Source organism: Metopolophium dirhodum, chromosome 7 (genome assembly GCF_019925205.1).
Source record: "Metopolophium dirhodum isolate CAU chromosome 7, ASM1992520v1, whole genome shotgun sequence".
In the NCBI taxonomy this organism is placed as follows: Eukaryota; Metazoa; Arthropoda; class Insecta; order Hemiptera; family Aphididae; genus Metopolophium; species Metopolophium dirhodum.
In genome coordinates this window covers 15,223,950-15,234,317 of record NC_083566.1, presented here as the reverse complement: position 1 = coordinate 15,234,317, position 10,368 = coordinate 15,223,950, and the positions used below count along the sequence as shown (strand labels likewise).

Genomic DNA, 10,368 nt, shown 5'->3' with positions numbered 1-10,368 from the left:
TCGCAAAAAAAGTGAATTATATAAAAATAATAATAAAAATCAAAATCAATGTTGCTGTGAGCAATAATATTATAGTATTATAGTATTTATAATATAAAATTTAAAATGATAATCACAATCTCTACAGTGTAGTCAATTCATAGGGTAGCAAAACATTTAAAACAACTCGGGAGAACTTTTCACACATTTCCTACAGGTAAACATAATACCTATTGACCTGGGAGAGTTTACTAGTTTTAAAAATCGGGTAGTTTACCACCGCCCGAATATGTAATAGTAATTGTAGTAAAGAGAGACGTGGAATCGTTGAACGGTGGCTCAGATTGGAAAACAAAAACCGCTGACAGAGAGACCTGGTTGTTCCGTTGTTCGACGGGATGGTCCTAGTGGACGGTAATACACAAGAAGAATTATATGAATATATAATACATTATATTTTTTTTGAATAAATTAATATATTACATGTTTACATAAAATTGTGCCTATATATAGTATATAGGCATATAGCTTTACAATATCCATAACTCATGGATGTTCCTATGCGATTAAAAATAAATCAATATTATGTATAAATATTAAAATATCTATATAATATGCATATTATGCGTGTTATCATTATGTATTTATGTGTAGTATTTAAGTAACTTGTAACCTTTAAACCATTTAAATTAATTTTATATTTCCGGATGTTTTCTCAGGTTTTTGTTTTACGTTTCATAAAAATTAAGTATAATTTCTCTATATTTTAACAAGTACAGTTAAACTTGAAAAACCATATGTCCTTATAATTTTTATTATGATATAGTTTATAATATTAAATATTAAAATGGCTAGGGTAAAATTTTAATTTAAAATTATATTTTAATTAAAAACTTAAAAACTTCAATACTTTTCAATACTTAAATAACAGTTAAATTAATTCTGTAGCCTATAGAAATTTAAGTTGACATAACAATGTGTTTAACTTTAACGTTACAGTATATTGTATATTATGTTTGTGTACATAACGTACGTAAACAGTCAATACAAACATAATACAACTTAATATTTACAAATCGATACAAAATACATTATATATGTGTGTATACGTGGGTAAATTGGTTGCAGCAGAATTAATGCAAATAAAAATGTTAAAATAATTTTTAATTCACTGTGAAATATTCAAGTGCAAAAAATACTCTGGTTATCATTATTCATTACTTATATTTATCTCCATTTTCATAATGTTAGTGTTAGTAATTAAAATGTAGAGGTACCTTCATATTTATATAAAAATGAGTGCGAGGGCCAAAAGGGTAATCTATATTTCCTAGCCTCGTTTCGTGTATTATCGTGTTGAAAATGAATAAAACATTTTACTTGCGGAGAAAACATATTTTGTAGGTTGCTGGTTAGCTATTAAGTGTTTTTTTTAGAGTGTTGCATGTCGCTTATTTATTATGGTACCTAAAATATTGATTACAGTCGTGTTCAGTCTATGCCGATTGCCGACTTGTAATTGAGTAGACCGAAAAAAAAGCGGCATTGAACTATTGAAGATCAGTCGTTAAGTCGAATAAGTGCATCGGCTATCAGCTGTAATGTGATGATGAAAAATATTCTCGATTGGTTATTCTATATGATGCCCGCGTTATTGATTTACCATACGTGCTCACTGCTTAGTGCTAATACGTCAAAGCATTTCGCACCACTATAAATTATAATAATCGTTTACATAATAGAACATAAAGTCACGGAAAATTGATTTAATTGTATTATACCTAAATACATTTTAGGACTTCGGGTAGTGCAATTGTGGGTACAAACGATAGGTATAACGGATAACAGTTATATCGTTAGGTACATATAGATAACTTGGCTATAAGTATCACTGTTATATTTAGATTAATTTTTGTTTACACTACACAACACAGGTAACACCTGCACTCTGTAGGAGCCTATCTAATATAATATTATTATTTATTATAATATATTACTAGTTATGAGTTATGACGAATGTGACCGTTCATTTGCTCATTATAGAAGAACTAAAAAGCCGTATACCACCGTAGCTTCGCGGGTTCCACACTTCAACAATCATAATATAGTCAGCCTTTGCCAAACAATACGTCATATTATTACATTATATATAGGTACTAAGGTACTTAAAATACTATCGTACGCTGAGAAATCGAAATAATAACCAATCGGTACGCGCGTAACAATATAGGGAAAGGAAAATAAGATGAACATTTTCCTTTATCATTATTTACCGATATGCTTTGACGCAATAATAATAAAAGTATACAACGTAATGACGGTACGGTAAACAATATGCCAATATAATAACATAATGTGTGCCTACGTTCGCTCGTACGCCTGTTAATAATTATGCTATCTCGTCACGCCGCCCGCCCGTCGAACTTAATAGGTATATACTATATTGTATATACGTAATAACGTCGATATTCACTTATATTATTGTAAATTTGCAACACAGTAATGTACGAGTTTGACATTATTGTATTTCATGCTAAGTAGGTTCACGTAACTTCATAAGACATAATTTATGTGTGCGACAAACCGCTCTGGAATGACTGAAAAACGCATTAAGAAATGCACACGGCTCCAGAAAAATCACAAATTGGAATTTTTCAAGCCCTCTCACCTCCCCCCCACCACTACACACTTACTGTACACACGATTTTATCACAGATTTTAATATTATGATCACAAATACATAATAGTTAGGTACAACCGAGTCAAAAGGCAAAATTGAATAAAATATCGTATAACAAAAATGTGTGAGACAATAACTTATAAGTCCCAGTCTAGTTTTATGGGGGAACGTTTAGGCCAGACCTCGCGCCGACTGGATTCAGCGACAGAGTACGTGATGTAAAGAAATTGCAAAAAGTCTGTCGATTCGCCACCGATTGCTGTGATGTCCCGAAAAACAAAAATCGCATACAGCACTACAGCGTACCTAATTCATTATTTTCGACCGGCAAATGAGTCACAGTCATCAGAACGGCGCGGGCGCACCCACCGACCCAACCACAGACACGCCGTTTGAAAACCACCAAGCACCGGGTGCCGGGTGGCGCAAATAATTCGTTCGGCCGCTACCGGCGGCAGCACATGCGGCGAAAACTGTCGGTTCTCCCGGCTGAAATGCCGAATGATTAAATCCGTATAGCACGGAGGGATCCGACGCCGCCGCCACGACTCGGGACCGCCTCGGTACGATATCGCTGTATCAGCAGTACGGCTTTTCTCGCGTCTCCCGCCGGCAGCGCCCCCATTTGTGCTCGTGACGCCGAGTCGTGTTTCGTCATCGTACTCATACTCGATACTTCATAGATTAAAGAATAGTAGTGTCGTAAGCGTAACGTAAAACATTGTTATTTAGTTTTGTCGTCGTGAGTCGAGACCGTTATCGTTCCATCCGTGAAATACTTATATCCGCCAACCACGTTACTACGTTAGTCGCGCGTCATCCGTAAATACTAAATAGGTGTGAACGTTTTATTCGTCGTTCTCGCACGTCGTCCGGCCCGGAAGATTTCAGAACGACCGGCCCCCGGTGGTGCCCAGTCGTACACATCCCATCACTAACGGAAAGTCCGTCATCGTGTGATGAACTTGGTCGTCCAGCAGTAGGGTAGTACATCGTTACAGGTACGTACGGATGCTATTACTTAACTCGAGCAAGCGTTTCCTCCGGTGAGCGAGCAGTGAGCGCGTGCGCGCGCGCGCCCGGTCGACCGACCGTACACGTGCCACGGAGAACTGTTGTAGCCGCCCGCCGCTGTAGGGCCTACAACAAGTGTTCTGCCGCAGCTTGTACGACTCTCGTGGTGCGACCTTGGGCACGTGTTGTTTGCCGAAATTGCATGTATGTCGAATGTGTTGCGGCGGCGATCGTCACTGGTCGTAGGTGACTACTGATTACTGACTAGTCGTTCATTCTGTCATTTTGACCACAACTTAAATTTAAAAATGTACAATGGTTATCTGTTTATCTTTCGCATTTGCCTCCCTCTTCTCCCGTATCACCCCTTCGTGATCCTAATGCCGCGCAGAGTATATTCCTAGCTGTCGTTTCTTTTCTTGCAAAATGTTTTTTTGTTCATACCACCCCACTCCCATTGGTCATCACCCGTCCGCTAAATTAAATTACCCCACCATCTGACGATCTGGGTCGTTTATGCACGCCGTGCACTATTCGAGCGTAAAACCCGTCCATTTGAATTCACACCGATATATTTAGATTTCGAGGCGAGCGTTGTAGCCTGTAAACACTGAGCAGTTCGTAGTTCGTACGCCGATAACCACAAATCCACAACTCACTATAGGCACCTACAGTGGTGTATTTACAATTTCCTTCTGGGAGGTGATATCACGAAAAAATCGGAGCATCAGATGATCAGTCAGCAGCTTTCCTGGGTTCCTTTAATCGTTATATTATACTGCATTTATGTAAGATGCTCTAATGAACTTATTATTTTAATGAAAAGATACTGAAATTGAACAAAATAAATAAAGTTCTGGGTGGCTAGATCTCCACTGAGTTACCAGTATTGTTCCAGCGCCAGTGGCTTAATGGACACCCTATAATAATGATAATGTGTACTTTGGACTTCTGTATGTTGAGGGGAGTTGTAGTCCTGACATTTTTTTTAAACAAAATAATGTATCTTGACAGAGTCACCCTTGTACAGTTATAACTCTATTGAATAGTATTAATTGTTTTAGCTTACATTAAACATAGTAGATACCTAGGTATTTTTAAAATTTTACAACAAAAATAAAGTTAACAATATTATCTATACACATTTACCCAACTAAATCTGAGTGAGCTCCAAACAATTATGGGGAAAAAGGATTCAGCCACCGCTAAGCTACGCCATATACATACTTCTGTGTACCAACCTAAATTATGTAACCAGCAATATTTATAGCCCACACATTGTTTGTCTAATCCTAGCTGTCCTTATTGTTCTGTCTCTGCTTAAAAACAAGTTGATTATTGTTATAGACAATAGGTACCTCATATTATATACTTATCGTTATCACTCATGTTTGTTGTGATTATTCATCTGTTTTTTTTTTTAAATTCATAAATTATAATTGAACATATTATTTCACATTGTGCAAAAGTTGCCAAGATAAATCATACACAGTATGGCAAACCAGGTTTTAAATTTTTAATCATAAGGTTGTTCAACTTTTATATTTTATATTAAAATGATGTTCATTAGTTAAAGAAGACATTTTCATGGTTGTGAATTGTGACAATATATAATTGAATATTTTTAATATGTAAAATATAATGTGTGATTTCTCTAATATAGATACTCAGTATGAGTAATATATCAGTATGATACTACGACAGTATAATATCACATTGTTGTAATATAAATATGTAATTACTAGGCATCTAGGCCTAATTAGTTTTATCTAAAACCTATTAAAGTTCTCAGAATATATTTTTAAATATGATGATATGTTAAACATTAAAATTACCAAGCACCAATTATGTTTTATTTAAAGTTAATACCTATTTTGTAAAAATATAATTTTATTAGTTAAATTAAGAGTACATGCTTGTCTCTTAATGGCATTTTATACGAATTTATTAACTAGTAATAAGTAATAACTGATAACTAATAACTTACTCAACTAAATAAATACATATAAATCAAATATATAGATACATATGGTATGGTTCAGGAGTTCAGGATGTAGAACTGTTGGTTTGGAATCAAATATATTAAATATTGAGATACTAATAGTCAATAATTGTTAAACTTTGTTCTTATTTACTAACTAATATATAATTTAATAATTCAGTACTCTAGTCACTTAGTATTTGAATTAATTAACAAAAATATTTTAGATGCTTGTTAAATTTTAATTTGATTAGGTAATTAAAAAAAAACCTTTGGCCAGTTTTTTGTTTGTTGTATTTATATCCAAGATACCAGTAAATTAACCCATTAACACCGTGCGTTGCCATATGGTACGAAGATTTTTTACAATAATTTTTGAGGTATAATATATGTTTTCAAAAATTTTTTTGTTAAAATTGTAAGTATAACTTTGACACCAATGGGTTAAGTACCTAAAGAATAGTGAATTTCTAAAAGAAATAGAAAATTCCCTAGGTATGCAAATTGATTTAAAATTTGTAAATAAAATACTACAATACACGTTTTCAAAAGAGAAAATGCTAATCGGCAACCAATTTATATCCGGTGGCGTGCATTCCCCACAATTTCCTATTGTTAGTGTGATCACATAGATCTCAACGCACCAATCGAATCATACGACATGCACGAAAAAGGTATGTTGTCTTTTAAAAACGGGTATAAACCTAACTATTCAGTTTGATTTCTTTTTTTCTTTTGGTATAAAATACAAATTATATTATGTATCACATATTATGTTTTATTTTATTTTTACCTAAATTTCATATTTTTCACAGTTAATTATATCAAGGTATGGAAGAATCCGAAGGAATTACCCAAAATGGGACAATACATCTCACCCAACGAAATAGGAAACAACCTCATCAAGCAATTGTATGGCGCAATGTCATGTTGTTTGGTTACCTTCATTTGGCTGCTGTTTATGGTGTATTACTAATGTTTACCTCCGCTAAAATTGCTACAACTATTTTTGGTATGTTCAACAACTTAAATATTTAATATTTCTAACCTAATAGTTAAATATATATTATTATTTTCATTTAGCAATATTGATGTATCAAGTATCTTCAATTGGTATTACAGCTGGAGCTCATAGACTTTGGTCACATCGGGCGTATAAAGCCAAATGGCCATTGCGTGTGATATTAATTGTATTCAATACAATAGCCTTTCAGGTATTTTTTTTTTTAATATTATTTTTTAACTATTAACTATTCTAAAAAGGTATTGAAAAAAATTGAGTTTTGTCATTGATTAAATATCCAATCAATATCGGTATATTTAATCAATGGTAGAACCTTACCTTGAAATTTGCTTTAAATCGTTTTCGTCACCATTCATCTGAAATCTGAGTTTATATAATTTGTTTTTATCCTGAGTAACAAGACGGATATTTTAATAGGTAGAAGTAGGTAGAGGTACCTATTAAAAAAAAATACAATTAAAATTCTTATTTAATGCATAAGTTACAACATGCTGGTGCAAGTATAATACCTAGACATGGCTTCAATTTAGTAATACATTATGTATATTGATGTTAAATATTAATAATTTTAATTTTGTTTGAAACCGTCTAAACATATGTTTTATTTGGTTAATATGATACACTCAGATCATTCAAACTTTTAATGATTTGGATAATTTGAATAAAATATTAAATATAAAAAGTAGCATATAATTTTCTTGAGTTTAATGACACAACTATCTAAAATATAAATATTAATACATTTTTTTGCAATTTGACCGATTTAGTAGATTCTAATTGTGATGTACAATGATTATATTTTATGTTTTTAGTTCTATACATTCATTTAAACATATCGATTTTATAAAAAATATTGAATTAGTTTTAAATTTGAATAAAATTAAATTCAATATATCTGTATCTTCAAAAACATGAAGGTACTATTATCTATTAATAAAATACCACTTTAGTCATAAATACTGGTTGTAATAGTAAGCCAATTTTCCAATTTTTATTAAGTTTTGGTTTTTTTATTATTAAACTTTAATCTGTGTTATGTGCCGAATAATTTTTAAATTATTTATTTGTTATAAACCTGTGCCTTTTTATTTAAAATATCTCGTTATTTATTTGGAAATGAAATGAAATATAAATAATCGATTCAATAACGGATATAATGTAATATGTTAAGCATTGAATCTATTATTTTGTGGATTTTGTTTAAAAATCCTTCAAAGTTCATCATTAAAGTATCGTATGTATAGACGATATTATAACTTTGAATTGTTTGTATCCATTGCATTAATTCTAAAATATAAATAAAACAATTCTTTTTCATCTTTTAATTCATTTATTCTAGACTGTATTTTATGTTGGTGAAAGTGCTCGTCAGACGAGATTAGGCACAGAATATGGAATATTTAAAAATAAGTATGTCCTCTTAAGCATTTTTAGTAATATATGAGTGAATTAGAGCCAATAGTTGAACTTCTAAATTACTCACGTATAAAACGTGTCTTATACTTATTGCATTTATCTTATTACCTTTAGTAATAGTACCTATACACAAATAAATATAATCATCAATAATTAAGGTTACTACCATTTGTACTACTTTAATAATACATCATGTATATAATATATTGCTTTTTAAAATATTAATATTTTAATTGGAAACTGATCGCTTCTATCATAGTTAAAGTATTTATGTAAATGTTATTTGTATGCTTACTTTAGTTGTTTGTTGATATATTTTGTCAAATACCATTTTTGGCAATAAATAACAAAAGATTCAATTTTAATAATTGTCAATGTTTATATATATTTTTTTAAATTGCAATTAAATATTATACATACAATAAAAAACCCATACATACAACAGACATTTAAATCCTATAAATCAAAGAAATTAGTTAACATCTTAAGAAAGTTACTTTAATAAAAATAATTTTAATTATACACCTATAACTTATCTAATCATTATAATCAGATAAATATTTTTAATTTTTTAATTTTAATAATTTTTTTAAATGTAGTTAGATTATTTGAATTATATTTGTACAATATAGTTTATCTCAATTGTAATATTTTGCTTTACGTCAGTTTTTCGTTTTAGAGTGTTAAATTTTTGTTTTATATAATATATTAAATATATCATTTATAAAACTATTTGTAGTTATTAGTCGTTCACAAATATTTTATTAAATTATGCATACTATGACAATTTTTTTATTTGGGATTTTAAAAATGTATTTATGTTTTAGAACCATGTGTATGAATGGGCTCGTGACCATAGACTACACCACAAGTACAGTGAAACAAATGCAGACCCGCATAACGCAAACAGAGGATTTTTTTTTTCACATGTTGGTTGGTTGTTATGCCGAAAACATCCAGAAATTATGGAAAAGGGACGTGGTATTGATATGGCTGATTTACTAGCTGATCCAGTTGTTTCCTTTCAAAAAAAGTAACGTTTTTATTAAAATGTCAATGCTATACATTTATTATGCAGTATAGTTGTGTAACAACTGCTTAGTTCTTAAATTTAGCTGCTTTTGTACTCAATTTGAGCATTTGTCTCACAACTACTCTCCACTACTCCAGTCTCTTGGCTTGTACTCTCTGGCTGACAGGAGGGTTGAAGCTAATGCAAGATTTCTTTGTAAGCTATTGAAAGATGATATTGACCTCCTAAACTATCTCAACTTCAAAATCCCATCCTTTAACTCTTGTATTTTCCCTCCTTTTCTTATTCCCGTGTGCATTGCCAATACGTAACCACTTGCCAACATTTTCAATTAATGTATTTATGTATAAAATTTACATATATATTTATGAGTTATACTTTTAAGTTTTACTGTTATGTTGAAAACTTTAGGCAGGTGACTGTATTTTTGAAAATAAATTAATAATTATTCATTATAAATTACAGGTATTACAAGTTCCTGATGCCATTGTTGTGCTTCATTTTACCTACAATACTACCGGTGTATTGTTGGGGTGAAAGCTGGGCAAATTCTTGGTTTGTGGCCACTATGTTTCGATACACTTTCTCACTTAATGTTACATGGTTAGTAAATAGTGCTGCACATATGTGGGGTGGAAGACCTTATGACAGGTAATAATTAAAGTTATTATTGTAATTTAACAATTAATGACGTACCATTTACTTTTTTATAACTTTTATTATTTATTTTAGGTTTATAAATCCTTCTGAAAACATAACTGTAGCTTTATTAGCTTTGGGAGAGGGTTGGCACAACTACCACCATGTATTCCCGTGGGATTACAAGGCGGCAGAATTGGGTGATTATAAACTCAATATGACAACTGCATTCATTGATTTTTTTGCTAAAATTGGATGGGCATATGACCTGAAGACCGTGTCACCCGATACTGTACGTAAACGTGTGGAACGTACTGGCATAAATGGCCGTGCAGATACTCGATCATCGTGGGGTTGGGATGACAAAGATTTGCCACAATCGGAACGCGAAGCAGCCACAATTATTAACAAGCAAGGATAACTTGAGCCAAAGAATGTATTTCAAATTTGTATTATGCTTCAGTTAATTGTATTCTGAGTGCCACCATCTGTATTATGTTGTATATATTAATATTATCTTTGCCACGATTAAAGTTTATTTGTTTATATATAATCATTATGGTTTATATTTGATAAAGGCTGTATTAAGGGACTATGTTTGG

At 31.6% G+C, this 10,368-nt stretch overlaps 1 pseudogene; it reads left to right on the top strand.

Moving 5' to 3' along the window:
- The first annotated feature begins 3,966 nt into the window (after positions 1-3,966).
- LOC132948927 (acyl-CoA Delta-9 desaturase-like) lies at positions 3,967-10,319 on the top strand (annotated as a pseudogene).
- Positions 10,320-10,368: the final 49 nt, after the last annotated feature.